Source organism: Dipodomys merriami, unplaced genomic scaffold (assembly GCF_024711535.1).
Source record: "Dipodomys merriami isolate MVZ:Mamm:240054 unplaced genomic scaffold, mDipMer1.0.p SCAF_24, whole genome shotgun sequence".
NCBI classification, from domain to species: Eukaryota; Metazoa; Chordata; class Mammalia; order Rodentia; family Heteromyidae; genus Dipodomys; species Dipodomys merriami.
This window is the reverse complement of record NW_027203826.1, coordinates 24,872,785-24,885,946: the sequence shown is the minus strand read 5'-3', so window position 1 is coordinate 24,885,946 and position 13,162 is coordinate 24,872,785.

Here is a 13,162-nt window from a genome sequence, read left to right as displayed (position 1 = left end):
TAGTTAATTAGTACATCTAAGTTTATTGGTCAGTTTAAAACAAAAAGAAAATAACCAGCTGTCCAGCACATTATAAACAAAAATTACAGATTCTCTTAAAATGAAATGCCATTATATAAGTATTACACTTAGTTGTGTGAAGCAATTTTACATATTTGATTTTAGTATATAAATGATAAGTTGTTCCAGCTGTATATTTATCAAAATAGGAAATGGAGTACAGAAAATATTGTAAGTTTTTTTAATTACTATGAAAATAAAAAAAGCTAGAAAAATGCACCTAAATACCTTGAAGTTTTTGCAGCAAGTGAAGCAAAGAAAGGTAAATGCCTGTTTGTTGGGAGGTAAATTGCCTCTGTCCATACATTGCTGACCAAGAAGGGAAAGATAACAACAAACAAGGAAAGAGCAACTGGTATTATAAAACTTACATAATAGTGTAAAAGGTGCTTGGTCACAGAAAGGAATAGGTTATGTATTATAAAAGTTTCTTTTCCAAAATCAGTAGTGTTAATGAATAAACATGAGATGCTGTCCATATTTTCCAACAAAATTAGGCTTTTCAAAAATTCAGATAATTCAAAAATAAAACACATTACATGGATATTAAAATGTGTTCTGGCCCATTTAGGTGAAATGAATATATAAAAATTAAAAATAGTGAAAGAAAAATGTTAATGATTATTTTCCATGCATAAATATAAAGATGCAATTATACACATAATTGCATTGCTGAGCTAGATTCTTCTAGGTTAAATCATAAATATTCATATGACATTTTGTTTAGAGAGTAGAGGTACGGACAGTATATGGACAAGTTAATCAAAGCCAATTAATACAGTGTTTAGAAGTTCAGAGGACCAACTTCTTAATTGTGTAATTTAGGGTGAGTAGCTTAATCTGTCCCATTGGCCCAATCAGTAAAATGGGGAAATCTCATCATCATGTCATTATCATTCCAATTCTAGGAGCTCTGTCTTTAAAGAGTGTGGCACAGTGCTGGCAAATAGAATCAGAAGGGATGTTTCATGAGATGAGATGAAATGACTGTAAAAATCAGATTTAGAATTCATGCGCTCTTCTCTCCTGATTAATGTTACTTACAAGGCAACATGACAACTATCAAGGACACTGTAGACAAAGTTAGCAACTTTACATTTGAACTTGGCATAAATATCATTTCTATACTATTTAAAGGTCTACTAGTGCTAGGTGGAAGTACTTCACCCTAGATTTAATGATATATCAACAAGAACTGTGTAGCCTCCAAACTAAGGGAAAAGACAGTGTTACATGTAATAGTTTGGTTTCACATTGGTTAATTGGGTGGCTTGTTGGTGGGTTTCTTAGAGTTTGATGAAATAGACTCAAGGCCCTACTAGCTTGAGGACCTGTGGGTCAGATTCTCCTAAGTCACACTTGGCTTCTGAGCTGTAAAGGCCCAGCCCCGGGAGGAACAGTAGGAAGCTAAGGGTTAGGAGGGCGGGGGAAGGGATTCAGTCCTAAGGATAGTGGTTACCCCACTACAATGGCAGGCAAATGCCTGACAGACCGTATAAAGTGGTGCATTTGTCTCAAAGAATATGTATTTTTTAAAGATATATTGAAAAGTCAAAAACAGAAAAAGAGCTCAATCTCAGTTTGCTGTATGGTCTTATTCACCCCTCCCAGAAAAAAAGTATAAAGCAAATGTTCTAATCTCAAAAAAAAAAAAAACACTTTTCTTTTTTGTTATTGTTTTCATTAGTTTCAGTTCTTTAGATAAGCCTTCTATTGGGCCTGCTTCCTAGTTCTGTAATCTTTTCAGGAGGATAAGATGGCAGCTTCCTGCAATGCCTTCATTATTCATAAGATAAGATTACAGTTATCTTCTCACCCAGTGGGTAGTGACAAAACTGTAGTATGACTTAGAACCTTCTCTAATCTTCCATATGCCCAGACTGAAGAAACCTCCTTTCCCTGCTAAGTTTCTTTGATCTCTTATTCAAAGGTTCCAGTTTGATAAGTTGATTTGCAACATCCTTACACTTACTTTTTTTCCTTTTTACTCTTTGGTCTTTTGTTGAATGAAATGACCTAAATCGTGGATGTGGGAATAAAAAGGCAATTCTTCAAGAATGAAAGTGTGGAGGGTTTCTGCAATGTCATTGAACATGATCTCCCATTCTGAGGGACAAAATAATATATGCATCCCTGTAGTGAACCTTATGTAGAACATAGTCTGTATCATTTTCCCTTCCTCGCCGAGTGCGTGCTGGAGTACATTGCCATGCTGTGATTTATGGGGTCCCCTCCTTCCTTCGGTCTCTTTCAGCCTGAGTTTGCGATCCAAGCAGCAAACGTGACAGACATGATGGAACTGGTATTAGTAGCCACTCCCAGCAGGGTTTGTCTTTGATGTTTTATTAAGTGTATGATTTACTGTCTTTTGCTTTGATTCACTAATGAAAGTAAGAAATCAGAAACTGGAGATGCTATCACCATTCAGTCACTTTCAAGGAGTTGTGTTAGGGCATCAGCTCTCTGAATAATGAGTCTTCCACTAGAAGCATTTGCTTATCAACCATATGCCCAGATTGAAAGATAATTCGTTCTAGGATCTGAAAAATACCATGTGAAGAAAATTTCAATTCTTGTATGGCAGGAAAAATGGTTACCTTGTGTAAGTTTACAAATTCCTTTCCCTGGTTAAAAAATAAAAACCAATTATGACCATTTCACCCAGATTCTTGCAACAGTAAAATAGCTAGAGATGGACCTATGTCACAGACTTTGTTCCTTCTGCTAGGGTCCTAGTGATTATAATTTCTGAACACTAGCAAAGAGAATGCCAGATGTTTACCATAGAACGGTGCTTTGAAGGATGCTACGAGGAATTCTAACATTTTGGAACTTGGGACCTTGTTATGCTTGAAGCTCGACTGGAGGAACATCAACATTCTTTGCTCTCTCTTTGAAAAATATTTGCTGCAAAGTGTAAATAAAGAAAGGGGGGATGTCTTCACATTGCAATGTGAAGACATCTGGCATGTGTGCTTGTGTTTATACCCTTCTGCTCTGCAGGCTCCTCCGTCAAAGCAGTCTGGATTTTTCTTTCACCTCCTTGAATGTCCAAAAAGGAACTTTTATGTTTTCCTTAGGAAGAAGATTTCTGTCCAAGCATATGGTGCATCTTACAATCTTGGGCCAAAAAACAAGTCACTAAAAGGGGAAGTTTTCCAATTTTTCTTTACAGCACACCTGCTTATATCCCAAGGGCTCCGTGTCCATCAGAATTCTACTTCCATTCTCAACACATGAGATCCAAAAATAACAGAGTGACTCTTCCAACATCATCTCACTTTAAAAATGTATTTTCACCTTGCGTGTGCCGAACAACATGGTTACAAGGAATCATAAGGTTTGTTACCAGAACTAAGAGGGAAAATTGGACAAGAAGTCAAATGGACAAGAAGGGGAATCACACAGATAAGCAGAACACAGACCATGCAGGCCGTCCATCCACTACAAGTCAGCCACACATTTGACTCTCAATTTCCAACACACAAGTGAAAGAGAGAAACAGGATTGATCATAGGAGATTCAACATTGAGAAAGAAAAACCAGTTGCCTGGGAGAGATTAATCTCTTCCTAGTGCAGAGAACTATGAGACTATTTTTCAGTGTGTCTTCACAAAGAGAACATCCTCATTTTGAGAAAAACTATGTTCACTATCACTCTTTTTATGGGTATGCAAATGGCCTTGCCCGGCTGTTCTAATGTTGTTCCTTCCTGCTGCTCCCAGCAAAGGCATAAAAGGCTTCTAAGATGTCACCTGAGGAGACGGGCACCAGTGTTCTCACTGAATCCCAGGCTACATTTTAGTCACTGATCATTGAGCTTTAAGAAAATTCCCTATAAATACCCATTGTCAGGTTTGATCAGCAGAAATCAACTTGTAAAGCAAGGGCTATGGCCTTGCCTGGTCCTACAGATATAAAACAAACAAATTTTTAAAAAAGCATTGCAACAATAAAACAATGAGGAAAGAGGTTACAAGTTAGACAAGAAATGTACTCACTATATTATTTATGTAACTATAACCCATCTGTATATCACCTTGACAATAAAATTAAAATTCAAAACAATAATAAAACCAACAGGCAGATCCCTGTTCTTAAGAGCTAAACTCTCCTAGTATACATGGGAAAAACAGATCATTGAAAAGGAAACAAAGAAAACTGTTTTCAGAGAATGCTGGAAATGCTACTCTTTTTGACAGTTAACATGTTGATTTGACAGGTTCTTGCAAGCAGTAATAATGGAGCAGAGATAAATAAGGGAAATCCAGGCGAAAATCTGACAAACCTCCAGTTAATAATAAATGAAACTGTGCAATAGTAGCCTTGAGCTTGGAGAATTCGAGAAGCCTTTGGGACCATATAGAGCATGAGAATTCAGAAGAACTAGGCATGATTTGAATCTACATGGATCCTCTGTAAAAATCAAAAAAGCAATCACCTCCTTTAAACATCTGAAGTCTATTTGAGATTTGTAATGTCACATAAAGTATTATGTAATTATATAATCTACTATATATATTATTAGGTAATTATTTATATTGTATTTTGTTGGAAGATCTTTAACTGATGTATGTTGGAAAGTGTCATAGTAAATACAAATATCGAAAATGTTCCATGATTTGTATAAATTATTAGAAAAATGCTTCCAATCAAGGTACCAGTGACTCACACCTGTAATCCTAGCTACCCAGGAGGTTGAGATTTCAAGGATCATGATTCAAAGCCAGACAGAAAAGTCTGTGAAATTCTATCTCCAAAAATGACCAGCAAAAATCCAGGTTGGAGGTATGACTCCAGGTGGTACACTATCAGCCAAAAACAGCAAGCCAAGCAAGTGTAAGACTCCTAATTCCAACTCCAGAATCACAGGAAAAAATATACTTCCTTACACACTTCTTTCTGAGATCACAGTGTGTAGATGACATATCTAATACTTTAATATGATGGTAAAAGTCAAATGATAGACCTCTATAGTATAGCATTAGACCCACTCATTTTAATGGCCTTCAGCAATCTAACATGAATTGTCTCAGGTTTTCTTGTCCAAGAGTCAGGTTTAGACATAGAGGAATTGTTTAGGCATTAAGGAGCCCCTCACAGAACCATTTCAGAAACAAATAAGTGATTGCTTCAGCTGAAAGCCATGTCTAAAAGTCTTTAAATGCGAATCCCTTATTTCCAAGACCTTGGCAGGATTCCAAAATTATAGCAAGGAACAGGAAGATGGCTCCTATGAGAAGCACATCATCTGAAATTGTCTACAACCTCTAACCCAGTCAAGCAACTTGCTGTGTCTCAGGGAACGTCTTGGTCAGTAATGGCAGCAGAAATGCAATGCAATGAAATGAAATGGAAGCCAGGTCAAGTTAGGACTCACTACTTTCTAAGTGTTATGTGAGTTCGAATGTTTAAAAGCAGTATCCTTCAACATTCTATTGATTGCTATAAAGGATAATTACAAAGGGCAGAATTTTCTAGGAAAAAATAATACTTCCACTTTTAGATGAAAGTGACATGCTCTTCTAAGATTGGACAGCATCTTGCAAACAGCTGCATGACAGCTTCTTTGTATGAATTTTTTCCCTTAGTTCACCAAATTGTGACATTAGCTTATAGCTGCCAATAAATTATCGTCTTTTAAAAATCTGCTTAATACTTAAGCTTCCACAAGGAAAGTTAGCTTTTAAATCTGGAAATCAAAGCAAACCAATATATTCTTCAATAATAACTCATACAATTTTCTATTTATCCATCCCAAATACCAGACAGGAACTTAAGAAGCCATATGAGAAAAAAAATTCTGAAAAATGGCAAACTTGTTCTGATTTTTGAACACTATGGTGTTCTGTGAACTTAGAGTTTGCTGTGCAACTTAAACAAAACTTGTATCCTTCTTGGGTTTTTTAAAATTTAATTTTATTGTCATGGTGATGTACACAGGGGTTGCAGTTACGTAGTGAGTACATTTCTTGTAGAACATCGTCATACCCTTCCTCATTTTTCTCCCGCTTTCCTATTCCCTTAAACCCCCCCCAAGTTGTACAGATCATTTCCAACATATTCTCTTGTGAGTATTGCTATTGCATTTGTTCACCCTTTGTCCTTTGTCTCGCCATTTTGTGGTTCCCCTCCCTTCCCTAATTCAGATAAATGTATATACAATACCCAGGGTACCCAAAATCAAATACAGGGATGACAGGAGATAAACCATAGGAAGAAAAACACAAAAGAAAAAATATATCACACAGTTCATTAAAAACAACAACAAAGCAAAACCTCTTGTTTCCATATCTTGGAGTTCATTTCGCTTAACATCATCTTATGTGGTTATATGTACATAGCGAGTCTGCTCATCGAATTAAGGAAGTGGAAAAAAGCCTCCCATGTTCCTGGATTGGTAGGATTAACATCATGAAAATGGCAATACTACAAAGGCTATCTACAAATTCAATGCAATACCGATCAATATCCCAACATCATTCTTTAATGAAATAGAGGAAGCAATCCAAAAATTCATATGGAACAATGAAAGACCCCAAATAGCAAAAACAATCCTTAGCAGAAAGAATAGGAATATCAATACCAAACTTCAAACGCTATCACAAAGCTTTGGTAATCAAGACAGCTTGGTACTGATACAAGACTAGACATGAGGACCAATGGAATAGAACTGAAGACCCAGAAATGAACCTGCAGATCTATAACCACCTAATTTTAGATAAGGGAGCCAAAAGATAGGATGGAAAAAGAGGCTCTTCAGTAAATGGTGCTTGCAAAATTGGTTAAACACCTATAGAAAACTAAAGCTAGATCCTTACATATCAATTCTAAATGGATCAAAGACCTTGGGATAAAAGCAGTTACCCTGAAAACATTACAGGAAGAAATAGGAGAAACTCTAGGGCTCCTTGGCACAGGCCAAAATATTCTTAATAAAGACACAGGGACACAAAAAAAATCAAAGAAAGGCTGGCCAAATGAGATTGCATGAAACTGCAGAGCTTCTGCATGGCAAAGGACAAAGCTAACAAGATAAGTAGAAAGCCCACAGATTGAGAGAAGATCTTCACTAGCCATACAACGGACAAGAACATCATATCTAAAATATACTTAGAACTCAAAAAATTAATGCCCCCCCAAAAAAACAAATCCTCAAAGAAACAACTGCCCATTAATAAGTGGGCTAGAGACTTAAAGAGAGATTTCTGTGAAGAGGCCAATAGACACATAAAGAAATACTCAACATCTCTGGCCATAAAAGAAATGCAACTCAAAACTACATTGAAAGTCCATCTCCCCCAGTTAGAATGGCTATAATCAAGAACTCTAATAACAACAGATGCTGGAGGGGATGTGGCTAAAAGGGAACCTTACTGCATTGGTGAGAGTGTAAACTTGTTCAACCGCTGTGGAAAGCAGTGTGGAGATTCCTCAAAAGACTAAATATAGAGCTCCCCTATGACCCAGCAATCCCATTTCTAGGCATTTACCCAGATGATTATATCTTCTTTTGTTGTTGTTGTTGTCCACATAGAAAGGAGGACCACAGTCATACAGCATTTTCAAGAAGGACAATTCAAACTGATAGTCTGGGATGTAGTCATATTTTACACTTTTGTGTGTGTGATACTGCAGTTTGAGGGCCTTGTGCATGCTGGGTAGGTGTTTTACCATGTGAACTGCTCTGTCAGCCCTTGTGTATGTTGGTTATTTTGGAGATATAGTCTCACTATATGCCCAGGCTGACACAGACTGCCCTCCTCCTATTTGTACTTCCTCAAGTACAAATGGAGCTGGCAATGGGGTGCTACTGTCCTCAGACATTGTGCTGCCATTATAGCTGGAATCATAGACATGCACCATCGTGCCAAACCATTCATTGAGATGGACTCTAGGGAACTTCTTTGCCCAGACTGGCCTTAACCTATGATCCTCCAATCCCTGCCTTTCAAATAGCTATGCTTATAGGCTGGAGTGACTATGCCTGCCTACATTCTCTTTAGAAAATTTTCTCTAAGAACAGATGAACCTACACAATCGGATCTCATCATTCTTTCTCTCCTTGCCCCTGTGACTATGATCAGCTTGTGTGAAAGATTGATAGGACTGGGTATGCAGTAATAAAATACCCAGGGATTTCAAGTATCTTCTTGAGTAGCCAAATGATGTCATTAGTTGAGCAAGAGATTAGTGGCTGTACAAGCAAAGAGTACTACAAGTCCATTCCTATTAGTCAGCGTGTTCCACACAAAAACAATCATATCGTTTATCTGGGTTTGTAGCTCCCATGTCATCTAACTGAAAATTCTTGCTTCTCTGGGTTTAGGCACAGCATTTTTCTAGGAGGTCTAAATCTCTCCTGTCTCAACTGCTGAAAGTTAAGCAAAGACTTGGCAGCTTTTCAGTTCTCATCCTGGAGACGCCAGCTGTCCTGACTTACTCTACTAAGCTCCACAAGCAAACGCTCATTGTGCCTAAAAGCTATATGGACCTTATTAGGTAGAATTAACATGGAACCGAATCATTGACACAACTCTGCCGAATGGGATGAAGAATCACACGGTTCATATTAAACTGCAGCAAATACAATGCAAGTTTGGAAGAACTGTGGTGTGCATTCCTCCTAAAAATCAAAGGAGGAATATCTGAAGACAAACATTGTGGGGTCGGATGATCTCACAACAATAGCAAGTATGTCAGTGGCCTCTTCCCCTGTGCCAAGCATCCTGCTCCACTCTTCACATGCATGCAGCCAGTTTCCTCACAATATCCCTGAGGATTCTGTAATCGTTGCTACTTTACAGCTCTGCAGCAACCTGCTTATCTATAGACAGCTGCCAAGTGAAAGATCTGAGTGTGAACAGTGCTGCTTGCCTTCCTGACCGCTTTATGAGTAGTGTAGGCACAGTGTAGGACAGTCGTGAATTATCTGGCACCTCTGGGGGCAGTACTGGGATTCCAATCCAGGGCTCTGTGCTTATCAGATTGACACATTACCAACTGAGCTACATCTCTAGCCCTTCCGGCCATAGTTGTTTGGAGGCTTTTGTTTTGTCTGTATGTTGTTGTTGTTGTGTTTTCAGATAGGGTCTCATGCTTTTACCCAGCCTCTCCTAGATTATGATCCCTCCTGGGATCACAAGAGGGAGCCACTGTGCCCAGCTTTTTATGGATTGAGTTGGGCTTTCACAAATGTTTTGCTCAGTTTGGTCTTGATTGCATTGCTTCTGATCTTAGCTGCCTGAGTAGCTAGGCTGAGACATGAGGCCCCAGCCTCTTGGAATGAGAAGCACCTGCCTCAGTTGTGGATCGAGATGCAGTCTTGGGAACATTTTTGTCCAGGTTGGTCTCAGACTTTGATGTTTCCATTCTCCCACCTCCAAACTAGCTGTGATAATAGGCATGAGCCACAGAGAAGCAGATCATACCCTTAACTCTTAATTATATTTTTTTTTACCATTTAGAATCCATGATTGGATATAGACAATAAAATCATTTAAATAAGAAAACATGATCCAAGAGTTGAGGATGTTGTTCAGTGATAGAGATCTTGCCTAGCAGGTACAAAACCAGAAACTGTAATGAAGCTAAATAAAACATTGTCCACCTTTTGGGTACATTTTTCTTCCTTTCGGGTATGGAAGGATCAGGCTATAGCAACAAAACATCCTGGTACCGTTCTGCTCCTAGAATAGCAGGCGTGTTTCAAGAGTAGCAGCTGAGCGAACTAATGAAAGGGTTTTTTTCAAGTGAATAAATCATCTGAATTATTTTCTAAAAGCATTTCAAGATGAAATAAGATTGTGTATAAAGTTATAAGGATAAAAATATGTATGGTGATAGTAATATTTACTGTAAGTAAATAATAACACACCCCTCTGTGTGGTAACAAAATTAGCATTTGGATGGTGTTAATACATTGAAACATGCCTTGATTGCTACTTGCCCTGAATCCTCTGGCAGATGGCTGATTGGGTGTCATTTAGCCATTCAGGAAACCAGGAACTACTCCCCCCTAAGCCTAAGAAACAAGCTCCCAAGCAACACAGTGGAAATAAGAAAGATCCAGGGGACATTTATTTCAGATGCTGTGTAAATCATGGCAATACTAAAATTCAAAGAGCCTCTTCTAAACTGGAAAAGACAAAGAACTATTCATTTGTAAAACAAAAAGTAGTCTGATATTACTCGGGTTTTTTTTCTTTCATGGTCCTTAATAGATTATAAGAATATTGAGGTAATGCTATAGTGGATATTTATTTGTTAGTTCTTTTCTTTTATCCTTCCTCCTCCTCTGTTCCAACCTAATAGAAATGCCTTAGCTTTGTGGGTCACCAGGGACTTACCACACCCTCAATTTTATTTAGTGAGAACTAATTTAGACAGGTGCTCCTAATTCTTATTCCTCACTGTCATTGGTCCAGGGGTGGGGATGTAACAGAAAGGCTCATGAAGGCTGAGGCTCAGTTTGGGAATGTGGAACTAAGATGTCTCGGAAGTGGATCTACTCATTGTCCAGACAAAGAGGTGTTTGACTCTAGAAGCATTTATACAATGCCTATTCCATAGGGCAGACCCGACCTGAGAATGGAACCGCTAGCATGAGGGAGGAGTTTACAGATGGAAAGAGAGAAGTCAGGGTTTGGGTGTCATGAAGCTAAGAGATCACACCTGCAGTCTATATGGTTTCTGTGTGTGTGTATGTGTGTGAGCTAGGCCAGAAAATTCCCATTGTCTTTCCAGACCATCTGTTTTCAGTGCTAATTACAACACAAAAGGTGGTGGCCAACCTAAGCAAGTGCTTTTTATCAGGCAGTCCCTTAGAGTAAATTAAGAAATGGAAAGTTCCTGAAGCATTCTTCTCTCAAACTTCAATGCCCAGTTTTCAAAAGTGATACTTGTATTTTAGAACTGGTATGTTGTGACATCTGAAACATCTAGCTGAGAGAACTACAGATTTTCTTCAAAGATTTTTTTACTCGATAACTGTATACATAAAATGAGCTCTTTATTCACTCAGAAAACTGAAAAGCAGATGCTTTTCCTGAATGTTGATTTTGAAATCTATACATTTCTCCCCCTGGGCGATGCTACACACTTGCACAACAAGTGAAAGTCAATTGTATTCTAAGTATATTCTGAAGACTAGTGGTGTGGCTCAAGTGGTAGAGCACTTGCTTTACAAACTGGAGGCCCTGGCTTCAGTCCCTAGTGGTATAAATGAATGGATAAATAAATAAATAAAGCTAACCACTGTTGGTTCACATCTGTAATCCTAGCTATTCAGAAAGCTGAGATTCAAGGATCACAGTTCAGAGCTAGCCAGGTCTGAGAGTCTTATCTCCAATTAACCAGCAAAATGTTAGAAGGGGTAGAGTGCCAGCCTTGAGCAAGAAGCTAAGAGACCACACCCAGGCCCTGAGTTCAAGCCTCAGTACCAACACACACACACACACACACACACACAAATGAAATAAATCTTCAACTATTATCACTCATTCTGAGAATCACTTCAATTGACCTTATGATTAAAGGTGACAGCCATTTGTCACCTCACATGCCTGTGTCAATTTTTGAGTGCACTAAGAAGCCCTAGATACTATTTCCATGTGAAGTCTCATGAGACCCAGGACTGTACCAGCCAGCAAGCCAGCGAGATCAGATGTCGCTCTGACCAAAGACCAGCCCCATCCTCAATAAACTGCCTAGCAATGACCAGTTAAACCAAACCCTTATTTAGGACGGTAGAGTTCTCTCACTCCTTACAAAAGCTAATGATCTTTTTTTTTTTTTACTTTAGTCCCTCCTCCAAATAAAGATCTGTGTTCTTTTCACTCTGAGTTGATAAAAATACAGAGAGATGCTTCTACATCTTGAATGTTTGCACTATCATACACATGACCTCATTTCCAGCCTACAAAAATTGCAATGGCCTGTATGTCATATTGCATGTACAGTTTAGGAAATAAGAGTTCGCATAAGCAATATGTCATAGCTAATAAGTATAGGAAAACATTGGAATCATCACACTAGCTCCACCCTTCCTTTCCTGCCATCTTGCCCTTCTGAGTTACAATTGTTCCCATAGTTTCAAAAGACTGACTATAAATACTTTTCAAGCTGTAGTTTAAATGACTAGTCAAAATGAAGCCTAAAAGCTAATGTATATCAGACAGTGTTTTCTCAAGCCATAAACAATTTGCTGTGTATTGATACATTGAGCTATTCCATGAGTCAACCAAACATCCACATCGTAAACACAATCACTAATGCAGAAGAACTATATCTAGAAACAACTTGTCCCGGCCCAGTATTTCCTAAGCCAATCAAACCCAGGAAACAAGAAATCAAGTAAATTAAGAGGAAGAAGATTGCTGCTTAATTAATTATGTCCAGCTGTAATGTTGGGTTTACTTGTAGATTTATAGGCATGTTCTACTCTTACAAATGAGGGGAACCGTGCAGTCCATGTTTCTTGGGGTCTGGAAAATATTCACACAGTGAGAAAAAAGGAGGCTAGTCTTAGGAGAGGATGGCAAGGGCTCAATACTTCTCAAAATGAACTCCAAGAAATGGAAGGAAGAGTTGTTTATCACACTGTTTACAGTTCTTTTTTTTCTTTTCTTTTCTCCTTGGTTAATTCCTTCTCTCTGTTTTTTCTGTACCCTTTGTCTTGTATGTAAATTCATCTGATTTGGGGAAGGGAAGGGGAAGCACAGAATCTGTAGAGCAAAGGGTTATCCAATTCAGCAGTGGAACTCACTAGACACTGTGTTGGAAATGAACTCTACAACTTTGGAGGGGAGGAAACTTGAGAAGGGGAAAACTGGAAGAGAAGGAGGAAGGGGTGACACAGTTCAACAAGGAATATACTCGGGCTGGGAAGGTGGCTCAGTGGTAGAGCGCTTGTCTTGCATGCATGAGGCCCTGGGTTCGATTCCTCAGCACCACATAAGCAGGAAAAAAAAGCCCGGAAGTGGCGCTGTGGCTCAAGTGGTAGAGCGCTAGCCTTGAGCTGAAGAGCTGAGGGACAGTGGCCAGGCCCAGAGTTCAGGCCCCTCTACCGGACCCCCCCCCAAAAAAAGGAATATACTCATTA